Source organism: Podarcis melisellensis (genome assembly GCF_964234715.1).
Source record: "Podarcis melisellensis genome assembly, chromosome: 16".
Taxonomy (NCBI): domain Eukaryota; kingdom Metazoa; phylum Chordata; class Lepidosauria; order Squamata; family Lacertidae; genus Podarcis; species Podarcis melisellensis.
In genome coordinates this window covers 6625620-6640428 of record NC_138533.1, presented here as the reverse complement: position 1 = coordinate 6640428, position 14809 = coordinate 6625620, and the positions used below count along the sequence as shown (strand labels likewise).

At 46.6% G+C, this 14809-nt stretch overlaps 2 long non-coding RNA genes across 2 annotated transcripts; both read right to left on the bottom strand.

The window, feature by feature from the left end:
* Positions 1-1728: 1728 nt before the first annotated feature.
* On the bottom strand, positions 1729-5408 carry LOC309358815. The gene is made up of 2 exons (XR_014163634.1): positions 4894-5408; positions 1729-2699 (listed from the first exon to the last, which is right to left on the bottom strand). It is a non-coding gene; the product is annotated as an uncharacterized lncRNA (long non-coding RNA).
* Positions 5409-10527: 5119 nt separating this feature from the next.
* Positions 10528-14565, bottom strand: LOC309358724. The gene is made up of 2 exons (XR_014163519.1): positions 14392-14565; positions 10528-12080 (listed from the first exon to the last, which is right to left on the bottom strand). It is a non-coding gene; the product is annotated as an uncharacterized lncRNA (long non-coding RNA).
* Positions 14566-14809: the final 244 nt, after the last annotated feature.

The following is a 14809-nucleotide window of genomic DNA, read 5'->3' as shown; positions in this document are numbered from 1 at the left end:
TACAGCTCCCATCAGCCGAAGGCTGGGATACAATCAGGCAGATGGCTTCTCAACAGCCTTGGGGTTAGCTGGTGCAAATGTCTTTGTCTGAGAGGAGGAGGACCCTACATACAGTGGTACCTCGGGTTAAGAACTTAATTCATTCTGGAGGTCCGTTCTTAACCTGAAACTGTTCCTAACCTGAGGTACCCCTTTAGCTAATGGGGCCTCCTGCTGCCACCATGCCACCGCCACACAATTTCTGTTCTCATCCTGAAGCAAAGTTCTTAACCCGAGGTACTATTTCTGGGTTAGCAGAGTCTATAACCTGAAAGCGTCTGTAACCCAAGGTACCACTGTATTGAGTTGGGATGGCTTCCCATCCCCCCCCCCATTCTTAAGTGTAATACCAGAAGAAGGGCCTCATAGATCGGGCCAATGGTCCATCAAGTCCAGCATCCTGTTCTCACAGTGGTCAGCCAGATGCTTGTGGTGAACCCTCAAGGAGCACCTGAGCACGAGAGCACTCTCCCCTCCAAAAACTGGTTTCCAAAAACTGGTTTCCAAAAACTGGTACTCAGAAGCATTACTACTGCCAACCGTGGAGGCAGAGGAAGGTCATCTTGGCTAGTAACCATAGATAGCCTTATTCTCCATGAACCTGCCCCACTTTGTCCACTGTTGCTTAGTCCAAGTGTCTTCCCTAAGCCTTTTAACCAGGGAAGACTTTAGCAGAATGCACCATAGATTCCACTTGGGCCCTTTTTTCCCATCCTGTGACCACTTAACTTGGGAGAAAACCCAACAGAACACAAAAAGATTTGCTCCTGAGGGAACATCTGTAGGATCCTGCAGTTACCATAATGTGTTTCAAGCTACAGTGGTGCCCCGCAAGACGAATGCCTCGCAAGACGGAAAACCCGCAAGACGAAAGGGTTTTCCGTTTGCGAATTGCTTCGCAAGACGAATTTCCCTATGGGCTTGCTTCGCAAGAAGAAAGCCCATAGGGAAATCTCCGGGGACCTCTTTTAAATGCTGGCAGTGGGGAGCAAAGCCTTCCCCCCCCTCCGGCCTTCAGAAGAGGTCCAGGAAGGCCGGTGGGGGCTGAAAGGCTTTGCTCCCCACCGCCAGCATTTTAAAAGCAGTCCGGGATAGCAGGGAAGTGCTTCCCGCTATCCCGGACGGCTTTTGAAGGCAGGCGGGGGGAGCAAAGACTTTCGCCTCCCGCCCGCCTTCAGAAGAGGTCCTGGACCTCTTCTGAAGGCTGGCGGGCGGCAAAAGTCTTTGTCCCCCCTGCCTGCCTTCCCGGGGGCTTTTAAATCGCCCCGGGACAGCGGAGAAGTCCTCCGAAGGCTTCGCTGCCGCCCGCCAGCATTTTAAAAGTCCTCTGCTGTCCCGGGGTTTTTTAAAATGCTGGGGGTGGGAAGAAAAGCCCTTGTCCGCCCCCCAGCCTTCAGAAGAGGTCGGGGGACAGACTGTCCCCAGACCTGGTCTGAAGGTGGCTTCCATAGGAACGCATTGATTGATTTTCAGTGCATTTCTATGGGAAACCGTGCTTCGCAAGACGAAAAACTCTCAAGAAGAAAAAACTTGCGGAACGAATTAATTTCGTCTTGCGAGGCACCACTGTATTTCATTGTATCAAACGCCAATAGCATGACTCCACCCCCTAAATTTGAAACAAAACAAGGGCATGCCACTTATCCCAGTACTTGCTATTCACAGGACAGAACAGAAGGAGGCAGAAGCGAGCCTGTTTCTTTGTTATTCTCATTTATTTTGAATCAGCTGATGCATTTATCTACTTCTGTTAGGGATGTGCACAGCCCTTTTCAAAGGACAAGAAGGTGGGGTCTCCATCCCAAGGACCTTCCCATCTAACATTCAGCACAAGGAACACAAAGGAGCATTTGAAGCAATCCTTCATTCTTGCATGCTTCATTGTATATCTTCACATGAGTAAAAAGCCCAGAAACTTTACAATCTAAACAAGGGGTCTGGAATATCCATGGGGTGGTGGTGGATAGGTTTCTCTGTGGTTACACCTCTGCACAGATATTCTTCTTCTTGTCCCACTAACCTTGTGGTTCCCAGTGAGGACTATGGCTCAGTGGTAGAACATCTTTGTAGCTTGCAGAAGGTTCTGTGTTCAATCTCTGGTATCTCCAGATAAGGCTGAGATTTGTACCCTGTCTGAAAACCCCTGGAGAGCCACAGGTGATAAACATAAACAAAAGCAAGCTTGATGGACCTTGGTATAAGGCCAGGCCAGATTATTTTAAGTAGCACACTTTCAATTGGAATTTTGCATGGTTCGCGGGTGGGAAATAAGACTTCAGAAAGATTGTCCTTGTAGTGCTTTATAGCTTGTTTTCACTGGATGTTCCTGCCCAGTTAGACTCTTATATACTTGTACGAGAGGAGAGGTGGCTTCCTTCGAAGAGTATAAGATTTTCCATGAGTGGCTTTTCTTCCCTTAAAAGACTCAGAAGTCGGTAAGGAGGAATGAACAGCCCTGCGTGGCCAAGAACTTATGTCACACAGGGAGCCATAGCAGGGTTGATGTTTAGCAGTGACTACCTCTTTGGAAGCATTCGGAATTACCGGAACAACCACATGGATGGATGGCGGTGTTAACATAACATCTGAGTTGCGAAGCTGGGAGGAATGCGTGACACTGAGTCTGTAGCGAGCCATGTTGGTGGAATAACCAGAAGGATCTACAATGACAGCCACAACAAAAATGCAGGGAATTAGATTATATCATTTCTATAGCGTTTTTCTTTTAAAGTATTTTTTTTAAACGAAAGGTTTTTTAAGATGAAGAAGAATTAGAAGACAACAGAGGGGACATGATAGAAGTTTGTAATATTATGCATGGCATGGATAGAGAAAAGAAGAAAAAGAAGTTAGGAGCTGAGAAATACAGATCATAGGAGATTAGGAACTGCTTAAAGAACAGAAGAAGAAGAAGAAGAAGAAGAAGAAGAAGAAGAAGAAGAAGAAGAAGAAGAAGAAGAAGAAGAAGAAGGAGGAGGAGGAGGAGGAGGAGGAGGAGGAGGAGGAGGAGGAGGAGGAGGAGGAGGAGGAGGAGGAGGAGGAGGAGGAGGAGTTTGGATTTGATATCCTGCTTTATCACTACTCAAAGGAGTCTCAAAGCGGCTAACAATCTCCTTTCCCTTCCTCCACCACAACAAACACTCTATGAGGTGAGTGAGGCTGAGAGACTTCAGAGAAGTGTGACTGGCCCCAGGTCACCCAGCAGCTGCAGGTGGAGGAGTGGGAACGCGAACCTGGTTCGCCAGATTATGAGTCTACCACTCTTAACCACTACACCATGCTGGCTCTCACTCTCTGCTCCCTGTGATTCAGGGACATCCAATGAAGTTGAACACTGGAAGGTTCAGGACAGATATAGCTTCTTTGATTCCCATAGAATCATAGAACTGAAGAGTTGGAAGGGACCCCAAGGATCATCAAGTCCAACGCCCCTGCAATGCAGGACTATGCAGTTGTCCCATACGGTGATCAGACCTGCAACCTTGGCACTGGTTAAACTTTGGAATTTGCTCCCGCCGGAGGCAACAGTTGGCTCCAACTAGGAAGGCTTCAAAAGAGGATTAGACAAATTGATGGAGGAAGAGAAGGATATCAGTGGCTACCGGACATAATGGCTAAGCTTTGCTTCCACAGGCTCTTCATATGTTTTGAAACACAAACAATGGGCAAATTGCCCTCACACATTATGCAGGTTCTCAGTCATCTGTGCAATATAAGCCGTTCACGAAGCTGAAACGCTATGAATTACCAATGCTGTTCTTTATTCCTTTCTGCTCTTTCATGCTATTTCTGTCTGGGGTTTACCACTGCACAATTATTTATTATTTATACACCACCCATATAAATGGGTTGCCCCAGCCACTCTGGGTAGTGTTCTCTCTCTCTCTCTCTCTCTCTCTCTCTCTCTCTCTCTCTCTCTCTCTCTCACACACACACACACACACACACACACACACACACACACATTAAAAAAAACTTTCCTATGCAGGGCAGCCTTCAGATGGCTGGGGGGGAGGGGGTAACATAACTCCACATAACTCCATAACATCCAACATTTCTCTGGTGGAAGTAAGGATGTCCTGTCAAACCCTCCAGCTTTCACTGAAAATTTCAATGAAAATAGGGACGTCCTAAGGAAAAGCAGGTGGTGCTGAGGGTTAAACCACAGAGCCTAGGGCTTGCCAATCAGAAGGTTGGCAGTTCGAATCCCCGCAACGGGGTGAGCTCCCGTTGCTTGGTCCCAGCTCCTGCCAACCTAGCAGTTCGAAAGCACTCCTGTGCAAGTAGATAAATAGGTACCGCTCTGGCGGTAAGGTAAACGGCGTTTCTGTACGCTGCTTTGGTTTGCCAGAAGCAGCTTAGTCATGCTGGCCACATGACCCAGAAGCTGTATGCCGGCTCCCTCGGCCAGTAAAGCGAGATGAGCGCCACAACCCCAGAGTCAGCCGTGGCTGGACCTAATGGTCACATGTCCCTTTACCTTTACCATTAAGGAAAAGCGGGGCATTTCGGGAACAAATCAGAAACTGGGACAACTTCTGTAAATCCAGGACTGTCCTTGGAAAATAGGGACTCCTGGAGGGTCTGCAATAACTAAACAGAGTCCTGCTGGATCAGACCAAAAGCCTATCCAGTCCAGTATCCTGTTTTCACAGAGTTCAAGTGGATGCTTGTGGGAAGCTGACAAGCAGGACCAGAGTGCAACAGCGCTCTCCCCACTCGTGATTTGTGCCAGCTGATATTCAGAGACACATTGCCTCTGACAGTGGAGGGAGAACATGGCCATTTAGTCAATGTTCATCCTTGACCAGCTCTAAAGTGCAGGCAAGAAAGAAAAACAATTTAGAGTCTTACCTAGTGATTGAAGAGAAGCGGGTTACATCTGTTCCAGCCAAATTGCTTGCTGACTTAGGAATGACAGACACATATATACAGCCTTGAATAATAACACACTATCTAAAGGAGGGCTCTGAGGACAACTCAAATTGCTCTAAATTAATGTTTTCATCTTCTTTGCTGCTGTTAGCTCATCCCCCGCAGAATGATGTTTAGGCTCCTGCCCAATGTGTATAATTTTGTAATGGAATGAGCCTGGAAACAGACCAGCAACATTCAGTCTACAAACCCCAGGGTGCGTTTAAGTCAGTGATCTGTCTCTGACCTTAGATACTGCCTTCAACCATGAAGGATGAGCATAGCTATCATGACTGGTAGCCATTGGCAGCCTGGTTCTCCGTGAATAGGCTTACCACCCATGCAAAATGTACACAAAGGTGACCTGCACCCAAATGTGTGTGAATTTCCTAAAGGTATGTTGGTTGCAGTGGCATAGCGTGGTTTGCCAGTGTCCGGGGCCACACAAAGGGGTGGGTGGGAAACTGATGTAGTACACATGCGCATTCAACTGCCTAATGGCATCTGTGTCACCCAGGAGATCACAGCCGCAGAGATAAGAAAAGAAGAGTCGGCCCAGACGCTCACACAACCAACCAGTGGCGTAGCATGTAGGGAACCACAAGGGTGGTTGCCCTGGGCACAACATTTTTAGGCGTGCGAAATTTCAACACCTGGTGCTGCCTCAATACAGCTGTTTACTACCATCGCTGGGCTCCATTGTAAACGGCTTCTCCATGAGAACCAGGAAGTGACCTCTCCAGACAATGGAACTGAAGGAATGGGTTTCTGTGTAGCAAGTTTAAAACTGACTCAACCCCCCCCCCTTTTGTTCTTTCAAAAGAGAGCATTTTAAAATGCGTAAAACTTGAGCTGTTGAGCAAAAGCATAATAAGGACACAATTGCATAAACAAGCTCTCTCCTTTATCAGTCACGGCAAGGGATGACCCTGGCTCTTTAGGGGAACAAAGAAAACACGTCAATACTTTATCTTATGTGATCACCACAAAATACGTGGGGACCGATGTCCGGGGAAAACGCCAAAAGCATGTTCCCAAAGATCATGACCTCTTCCCAGATAAGAGTAGGAAGAGGAAGATCCTTTTATGGTTAGAAGTACAGGAAGGAAGATCCTTTTAGAGCCAGTGTGGTGTAGTGGTTAAGAGCGGTAGTCTCGTAATCTGGGGAACCAGGTTCGCGTCTCCGCTCCTCCACATGCAGCTGCTGGGTGACCTTGGGCCAGTCACACTTCTTTGAAGTCTCTCAGCCCCACTCACCTCACAGAGTGTTTGTTGTGGGGAAGGAAGGGAAAGGAGAATGTTAGCCGCTTTGAGACTCCTGAAAGGGAGTGAAAGGCGGGATATCAAATCCAAACTCTTCTTCTTCTTCTTTTATGGTTGAGAGTACCGGAGCAGGAACATATGTGATGTCAACCTGCGAACATAGGCTGATGTGGTTGGGCTCTGAGGGGAGGAGGAGAGGGTCTCTGGAGGATATATATACTGCATGAAACTTGTCATTTCTTTCAACTTGCTGTGGACTTGATCACACAAGTGCCTTCTGCTATCTGGAGAGCAGAATAAACTCTTTATTTGAACCAACCTCGGCGTCATTTGACTACCTTCCTCCTGTCCCAGAGCAACGCAGACCCAATCGGTGAACTCCAATAAGGCTACACACACATTTGGGTCTGACTCTTCACAGTGTTGTCTAGTGACTTTTTCCCCCTTCACACTACGGTCACTGGTGTGATTGAAATTTGGCACAGCGTGTCAATACATTGATCAAAAAGCCACCATTCAGTAACATGTACTGCAGTGTGAAAGGAACAGTAGAAAATGGGACAGAAGCGTTAGCATTTTAGTTAGGAAAACTAATGCAATATTGTGGTCTTAATGTACCCTTGGTGCCATGCATTGTGTTCTTGGGGGGTCTAGAACTTGAGGAGTAGCTGGGGTCTCATGATGCCAGTGCTGAAGGTAGCTTTGAGGGGGTTTCCTCAGGAGCCCCTAGAGCTGCGATATTGGGCTGCGTCTCTCAATCTGGATGATTCCCACATCAACATGAATTGGCCCGATTCAACTGCCTAATGGCATCTGTGTCTCCCAGGAGATCACAGCCGCAGAGATAAGAAAAGAAGAGTCGTTCCATTGTCTGGAGAGGTCACTTCCTGGTTTTCATGGAGAAGCCGTTTACAATGGAGCCCAGCAATTGTAGTGAACAGCTGTATTGAGGCAGCACCAGATGTTGAAATTTTGCATGCCTAAAAATGTTGTGCCCAGGGCAACCACCCTTGTGGTTCCCCACATGCTACACCACTGGTTGGTTGTGTGAGCATCTGGATCCCCACACATTTGGGTCTGATTCTTCATAGTATTGCCCAGTGACTTTTTTCTTCTTCACAATACGGTCACTCGTGTGAACAAAATTTGGCACGGCGTGCCGATATACTGATAAAAAAGCCATCATTCAGTAACATGTACTGCAGTGTGAAAGGAACAGTAGAAGATGGGACAGAAGCGTTTTATCAGGAAAACTAATGCAATATTCTTCATGTCTTAATGCACCCTTGGTGCCATGCATTGGGTTCTTGGGGGGATCTAGAACTTGAGGAGTAGACGGGGATGGGTCTCATGATGCCAGTGCTGAAGATAGCTTTGAGAGGGCCTCTGGTGAGAGGTCTCCTCAGGAGCCCCTACAGCTGCGATATGGGGCTGCCTCTCTCCGTCTGGATGATTCCCACATTAACAATTCAGTTCAATGTCTGGGATTCAGCTGGAACTGGTGAACAGCCCTATATGTGATGCATATGGTGCTATAATGTGTTCTATCCTGCAGTAATGGATATTTGAGTTCTCACATATCATGCCGCGTGGGCTCTGTACTTCGGCAACTGTGCTGTGCATCTTGGGCCATTTCAAAATGATTTCTTCCTGTTGTTGTTTGTCTGCATTTTTATTTTCTAAGAGCTATAATCAGCACGAGGGACAGCAGTTTGCAGCAACAGTGGAATTATTGGGCGAGGGATTGCTGGAAGGTCTGCTCCAAGGGAGAATGAAAGAATTTCATAATATATATATACTTAATTCCACACACCCACAACACCCACATCCCAAAAAGAGTTCCTGTTTACAGAATGGATTGGTTAAAAGTTTTTATTTTAAAAAATGTTTATTGGAGGTACAAGTTAGTGTCAATTGCTGCTAACCATGGTGGATATAATTTCCCTTCCTATTACGGTCTGGTCTACAGGCGATCAAAGTCCTAGCAGAGGACGTCAGGACCAAGGGCAAGATGGTGGGGTGGGAGCAGGAACGAGAGTCCAGAAGCCAGGGGTCTGAGGGTCAGGAAGCAGGGAGTCACGAAGTCAAGGATCCGAGGGTCGAGAAGCAAGGAGCCAAACGCAGCAAGGCAGGAAACATGTTGCTGTGGCAAAGAGCTGAAGGGAAACGCTGACCTTATATCCCTTCCCGGCTCTTGCCACCAGGTGCAGTGAGTTACCAAGCAGCCTCACCCGTGCGGCTGTGCCTTGCCTTCCCAGAACAAACTTAGGAAGGCCCCAGTCCTGCGAAGCCCTGCTGGTCACAGGGCCTGGCTCCTGCATGCACTCCTGACACTTCCCTGTTGGCGGGAGACTGTCTCTGAATACCATTCTCTGGGAATCACAAGGGGGTAGGCGTGTCAGCTCTAGGGGAAAGAGGTGTCAACAGCTGCCTCAATATTCCTTAGCAGGGGGCTCAGCCTCCTTCCCTGCCAATATTGAGGGGGCGGAGGGGGCCGAACTGCTGAGCCAAGTGTGGTGCAGCATCAAAGGCAGGGTCCCCCTGAGCACAAGAGAGGAGGAGCTGCAGCCATTGAAGCTGTGCCACCGCAAGGCCTCCTCCCAAAGATGCAGCCCGAAATTACGGGCCACACCACATATTGCGCTGCTGTCCCCCAGTCTTCAGCCAAAGATGGTTTCTCTGCAAGCGGAATAGGGGCAGAGTTGCTATTGCATTCAGATCCTGCTTCTGGGCTTCCCACAAGCAGATGGGTGGCCACTGTGAGAACAGAATACTGCTCTAGATGGCCTTTGGCCTGATCCAACAAGGCTCTTCTTGATAAAATCATAGAACTGTACAGATGGAAGGTATGCCAAGAGTCATCTAGTCAGGGCCGTCTTTAGCATATGCGCCACCAGGGTGCAAAGATCTGCCCAGCGCCCCCAAATTAACTTATATTGAGCTTTTGGGGGAGGAGGGGGAAGCCAAAGTTGTTGACCTTTCTTTAGGGGGAAATCACTCAACTGTAAAAATGACACAGCAGGAAAAAACTGCTTTTGTTTCCTGACTCGTCGGGAATATTTGATGCTGCAGAGTAACAGAGCGATGGAGGAGGGGGGTGGGGACTTTCGCTCCATTGCCTTTCACTGCCGCTGATCGAGAGGGACCAGTATACAGTAAGTATACATTTGGTGCCCCCCAGAATTTGGTGCCCGGGTACCCTGTACCCCTTGCACCCCTGGGTAAAGACAGCCATGCATCTGGTCCAACCCCCTCTTAAAGATAAAGGTAAAGGGACCCCTGACAGTTAAGTCCAGTCACAAATGACTCTGGGGTTGCGACGCTCATCTCGTTTTACAGGCTGAGGGAGCCAGAGTTTGTCCGCTCCACAGACAGTTTTACCGGGTCATGTGGCCAGCATGACTAAGCCACTTCTGGCGCAATGGAACACCGGCACCAGAGCAGCGCACGGAACACCGTTTACCTTCCCGCTGGAGAAGTACCTATTAATCTACTTGCACATTTGGGTGTGCTTTCGAACTGCTAGGTGGGCAGGAGCAGGGACCAAGCAATGGGAGCTCACCCCATCACAGGGATTCGAACCGCTGACCTTCTGATCAGCAAGCCCAAGGCTCAGTGGTTTAGACCACAGCGTCACCCACATCCCTATCCCCTCTTAACAGTATCTTAATATATCTGTCTCATCTTCTTGAGATGCATTTCCAACACTTTCCGCTTGAAGACAGTGTGATGAAACCCATGAATCTTCAAACTTGCTAATCCTGCTAACCAGGAATGCACACTTGCTTAGGGAACATTAGAGTATGGGGAAGAACATAAATGCATTTGACCCAGTGCCAAGCACAACATTGCTATTGCTTCTAGCTGCTGGAGAGAATGAAAATCACTGCCATCCTCATGCCGCAACCAGCTCTTTCCTTACTGTATCCTGCAGCTTGTAAAAAAACTGGACAGCAAAGTTCTTGCCCCAGGATCCACACAGTGCTTTTACAGCTGACACATTGGCAAGATATTTCTCAGTTGCTTCAAACCTCCATTCAACACTGGTAGCTGCAGCCTACAGCCATTCTTGGACTCCAAATCCCCTTGGCCACATCTGCTATGGCTAATAGCCAAGGTTGATTGGAGATACAGTCAAGAGCCGAGTCCAGTTCATGACCAGCAATGGGCCATGATGCCTGTTAAGAACTTTGTGTTGTGCTCAAAACCATTACATAGCTCTTTTCAATAACCAGAATATGTCATCCTTCTCTCAATGCAGACTATAAGATTTGCAACATGTTGTAAAGTAAAAGCCAAAGACCATGTGAATGATGCAAACATACATTTTAATATGATATGGAGGCTTGGGATAAACAACAGAGCAGTAAGAATGGCACATGGGATAGAGAAGGATCAATGAAATACAGTGCACACAAAAGAAAAAGCAAAGAGAGGGCTCAGCATCATTATTGATAACAAAGTCTCCTGCCAGGAACTAAGAGTCTGTAGGTAACTATTGCTCAATAGCTACTTCAGAGGACGTCTGATAGCATTATAGGTTCTCTTCAAGACAGTACATTGGCTCTGGCCCAGACTAGGTAAACTCAGATTCCAGTCCAAATTCCATCAACTTGTAAGACAGGACTGATCCTCAAATCTATGTGGTTTCATCTTACCTAAGTTAGACAAGTTCCATTGTAAAGTCTTGTGTCCAAGGCAGTGCTTGGTGTTGGATCTGTGACAGTTGTTTCACACAAGCTTGATGTCGAAGTCATTGAATGGTGAATCCCGACTGGTCTTGGTTTCTGTTTTCAGTGGGGATTTATTCCAAAAGTGAGCACAGTTACCGAAACTTCCACAACCTTCTGGTTAACAGTCATATGCATGGAAACCACATAGCTAAATGCTGCCATCAGATTCTTGGCAGCAGCTCCATTTTCACAGTATCATGAAGACAGAAGAAAAGCAAAGGGTTGCATCCTTTGTTAACCCTGCTCAGAGTAGGCCCATAGAAATGAATGGGTTTGACCAACTGGTCTATTAATTCCAATGGGTCTATTCTGAGCATGATTTGGTTAGATCTAACTCAACATCTCTTATCATGCATTCAGGGATGTTGGGCTGAGCTCATCTTGGTGGGTTAGACATTGAGCCAATCAAAACTAAGACAAAATGGAGATGGTCAGGACTTGGTTAGGAAGTCTAATCCATGACTTGACTTCCTCAAAAAGAACCTGAGCTTCATCCTCTTGTCAGCTCCTGTCTACATTAGAGCAGCACTTAATTTCATTTGCCTGACGTTACGGAATGAAGAATTTAGCATATTCAACTGTGACAGAAAACAGGGGAACTGAATCAGATACGGAGGAGGTGTGGAAAGGGATATATAGCTCAGGGGAAGAGCTTGGTCAAAAAGACATCTGGACATGATTCCCACCCCCCACCCAGAGCTCCTGAGCACCCATAGCTCACTACAAGAAGTTGGGTGCTCAGCATTTCCAGGATCTATGCCCGTAACCATGGGTTGGTATCTAGCCATTCATCTTCCTGCTGACTCTTCTTCTCATAACCAATTGGGAGCATTCTAATACCTTCTGTAACCATAGGAGCTGAAAGGACGGCTGGAGAGACCTGGCAGGTTGTAGACAGAGCCAGACTCAGAGGCCTCTGAAGGAAGAAGGGCTGGGTATCTGCTCCCACCTAGCATGCCGTAGCCAGCACACGGGTTGTATTGCTCGATGCCGAAAACTTGGTTGGGGCAGTACATCTCTGGTCCTGGGATGGTCACCACGAAGGGTGGAGGCTGGATCGTCACGGTTGATGGTGGGCATTGAAAGGCGCAGTTATTGTAGCCAAAGGAAGACATCTTGAGGTTCAGGTTTCTAGAAGGCATTATTATTATTATTATTATTATTATTATTATTATTATTATTAATTATCTGTCACATATACCAAATGGCTTTCTAGTGGTTTAAAACTCTAAAATAGACTTCCTCAGCCTCAGTCCTCCATATGTTTTGAGACTACAATTCCCATCATCCCTGACCACTGGTCCTGCTAGCTAGGGATCATGGGAGTTGTAGGCCAAAAACATCTGGAGGGCCGAGACTGACGAAGCCTGCTCTAAAATAAATCCATAAGTAAAATATACAATGCCATTAAAACAACCTTAATTATAACATCCAAAACTAGGGGCTGTCTTCCTTGCACAATCTTCTCATCAACCACATCTAGCCCTTTGCCAACTGCTGTTTTCCCAGACCTTTGATAATATTTTTTATTAGTTTTCCATTTCAATCCAATAATAGCCTCATTATGACAAAAACGGAGGTATAATACAGTTACTAATACCAATTGTTCAAATACCGAATTATATCATTTTTCATGCTAGAAATGATGATTTGATGGTTTTCTTTATTTCTGCATTCCAAAATCTTACTAATTTCAAAATCTTACTAATTTCAATTACATTCTGGTCATAATAATAATCCCTTATACAACAGCTGCAATATCAATAACTTCTATTTGTGCTGACACATTAAATGATTTATAAAACTACAAGCGAGGAACTAAAACTATATCCTTGTTCTTCCTGTGTGTGTCCCCACACCTGACCAAACCACTTTCCCTCTACAGCTCACCCATCCCCTCAGTCCCTCCCCCTCCCTCACAGCTCACCCAACTCTCACACCTTTTAATGAAGGGGAAGGTGTGTTTTTTTATAGTGGCTAGCTAAACCACTATATAATGGGCCTCCCCCCTCCATTAAACAGTGTGTCTGGACCTGCCCATACTACTTCCTTGCCCACCTATCTGCTTGCCTTCCTGCCATTTGCTACACTGTGTTTAGTGTGGCCGCCTGCTGGAGCCCAAGCAAACTGCAGTGTGGCAACATTTTGCATTTTATGTATATGGGAAGAAAACAATCCATTTGAAAGGATAAAACTCTTCCACTGAATTACAGACAGCGTTATTTTTCTAGAAAGAGAGGCGCCGGAACTCACCATGAACGCCTCCCTTGTTCTCTTATAATGGCGCAATGGCGCCCTCCTGAGAGACGCCAAAATTGAGTTCCGGTGAGTTCCAGCTGAAAAAAGCCCTGGTTACAGATGCTCCTCTCAAAATAAGGAGGCCAATCCTCATGTTTCTCAATAAAGGACTGATTTAAATAGGAATATAGCAAGCTGCCTCATGCAGAGATACAGCATTGGTTCACATAGCTCAGGATTGTCTACAGTGACTGGCTGTAGCTCTCCAGGGTTCCAGATAGGGACCAATCCAAGCCATTTCTGATATAGGTTGTGCTGGAACCTTCTGCATGTTAACCACAGAATCACAAAATTGTAGAGTTGGAAGGGACCCTGAGGGTCATCTGTTCCAACCACCTGCCATCTCAGCTAGAGCATCCATGACAGATGGCCAACCAACCTCTGCTTAAAAACCTACACTGTCAAAAAACTCCTACTGTCAGAAAACTCTGCTTGAGCTTTCTGTTTAGTCGAACTCTCCTTACTTGTAGCTTCAATCCATTGGTTCAAGTTCTACCCTCCAGAGCAGGAGAAAACAAGCTTGTTCCCTCTTCCATGTGACAGCCCTTGAGATATTTGAAGATGGCTATCATAACTCCCTCAGTCTCCTCTTTTCCAGGCTAAACATACCCAGTTCCTTTAACCGTTCCTCATAAAGCTTGGTTTCCAGACCCTTGATCATCTTGGTTGCCCTCCTCTGCACACATTCTAGCTTGATCATGACATATGCTGCCCTATATCAAATCAGATCATTGGTCTATCACTGACTGGAAATGGCTCTCCAAGGTTTCAGAAAAGGGACATTCCCAACGCTACCTGAAGGTACCGTGGGTTGAAATTGACCTCCTGCATGCTTTGCTATAGCACTTCCCTTAAGCAACATATTTTACAATACTCCCTTCACTGTTATCTTTCAGGTGAGCAATGAAGAAAAGGAGACTGTCTTCTCCAAGAGCCCTTCAGACCCCAGAGATGAGCCTGGCTCTGAATTTTCCTTCAGATGAACCTTCACCATCAACTCTAAATATATTTTGAGAGTTACAGGAGCTCCTTTCGATGGCACAAAGCCAACTGAGAAGGACACAGAGAGAGAGAGAGAGAGAGAGAGAGAGAGAGAGAGAGAGAGAGAGAGAGAGAGAGAGAGAGAGAATGAAATTTATCTTACTGGGTTCTCCAGAGACACACGGCAGAGCAGAGGGGTCGAAGCAATGGAAGGAACTGATAGCTGAGTCCAAGCCTTCCAGCAACTTTTATACTGTTTCTCAGTTAGCCCAGAGGGCATGAGGCATCCTTTCTTCCCTCTATGCTATGCCAATTAATTGCCAATGATATGTCACTTAGTGTGTCAACACACCCAAAATGACTCCAATTATTTATTGCTTACATCTGATATTTGATTTGCCCAACAGGAGGAGAATTTTTTTTGTCATGCATGCTGCTTTTTTCCACAAGGAGGATCGGCATGCCTCAAAACCATTAAGGGATAAAGGTCCCAGCAATGACACATAGATGGACTTAAGGTGCTTGTTTGGGTGCCCTTGAATGTTGCTGGAGAAATGCTGAGCACGGACATATTTGGGTAA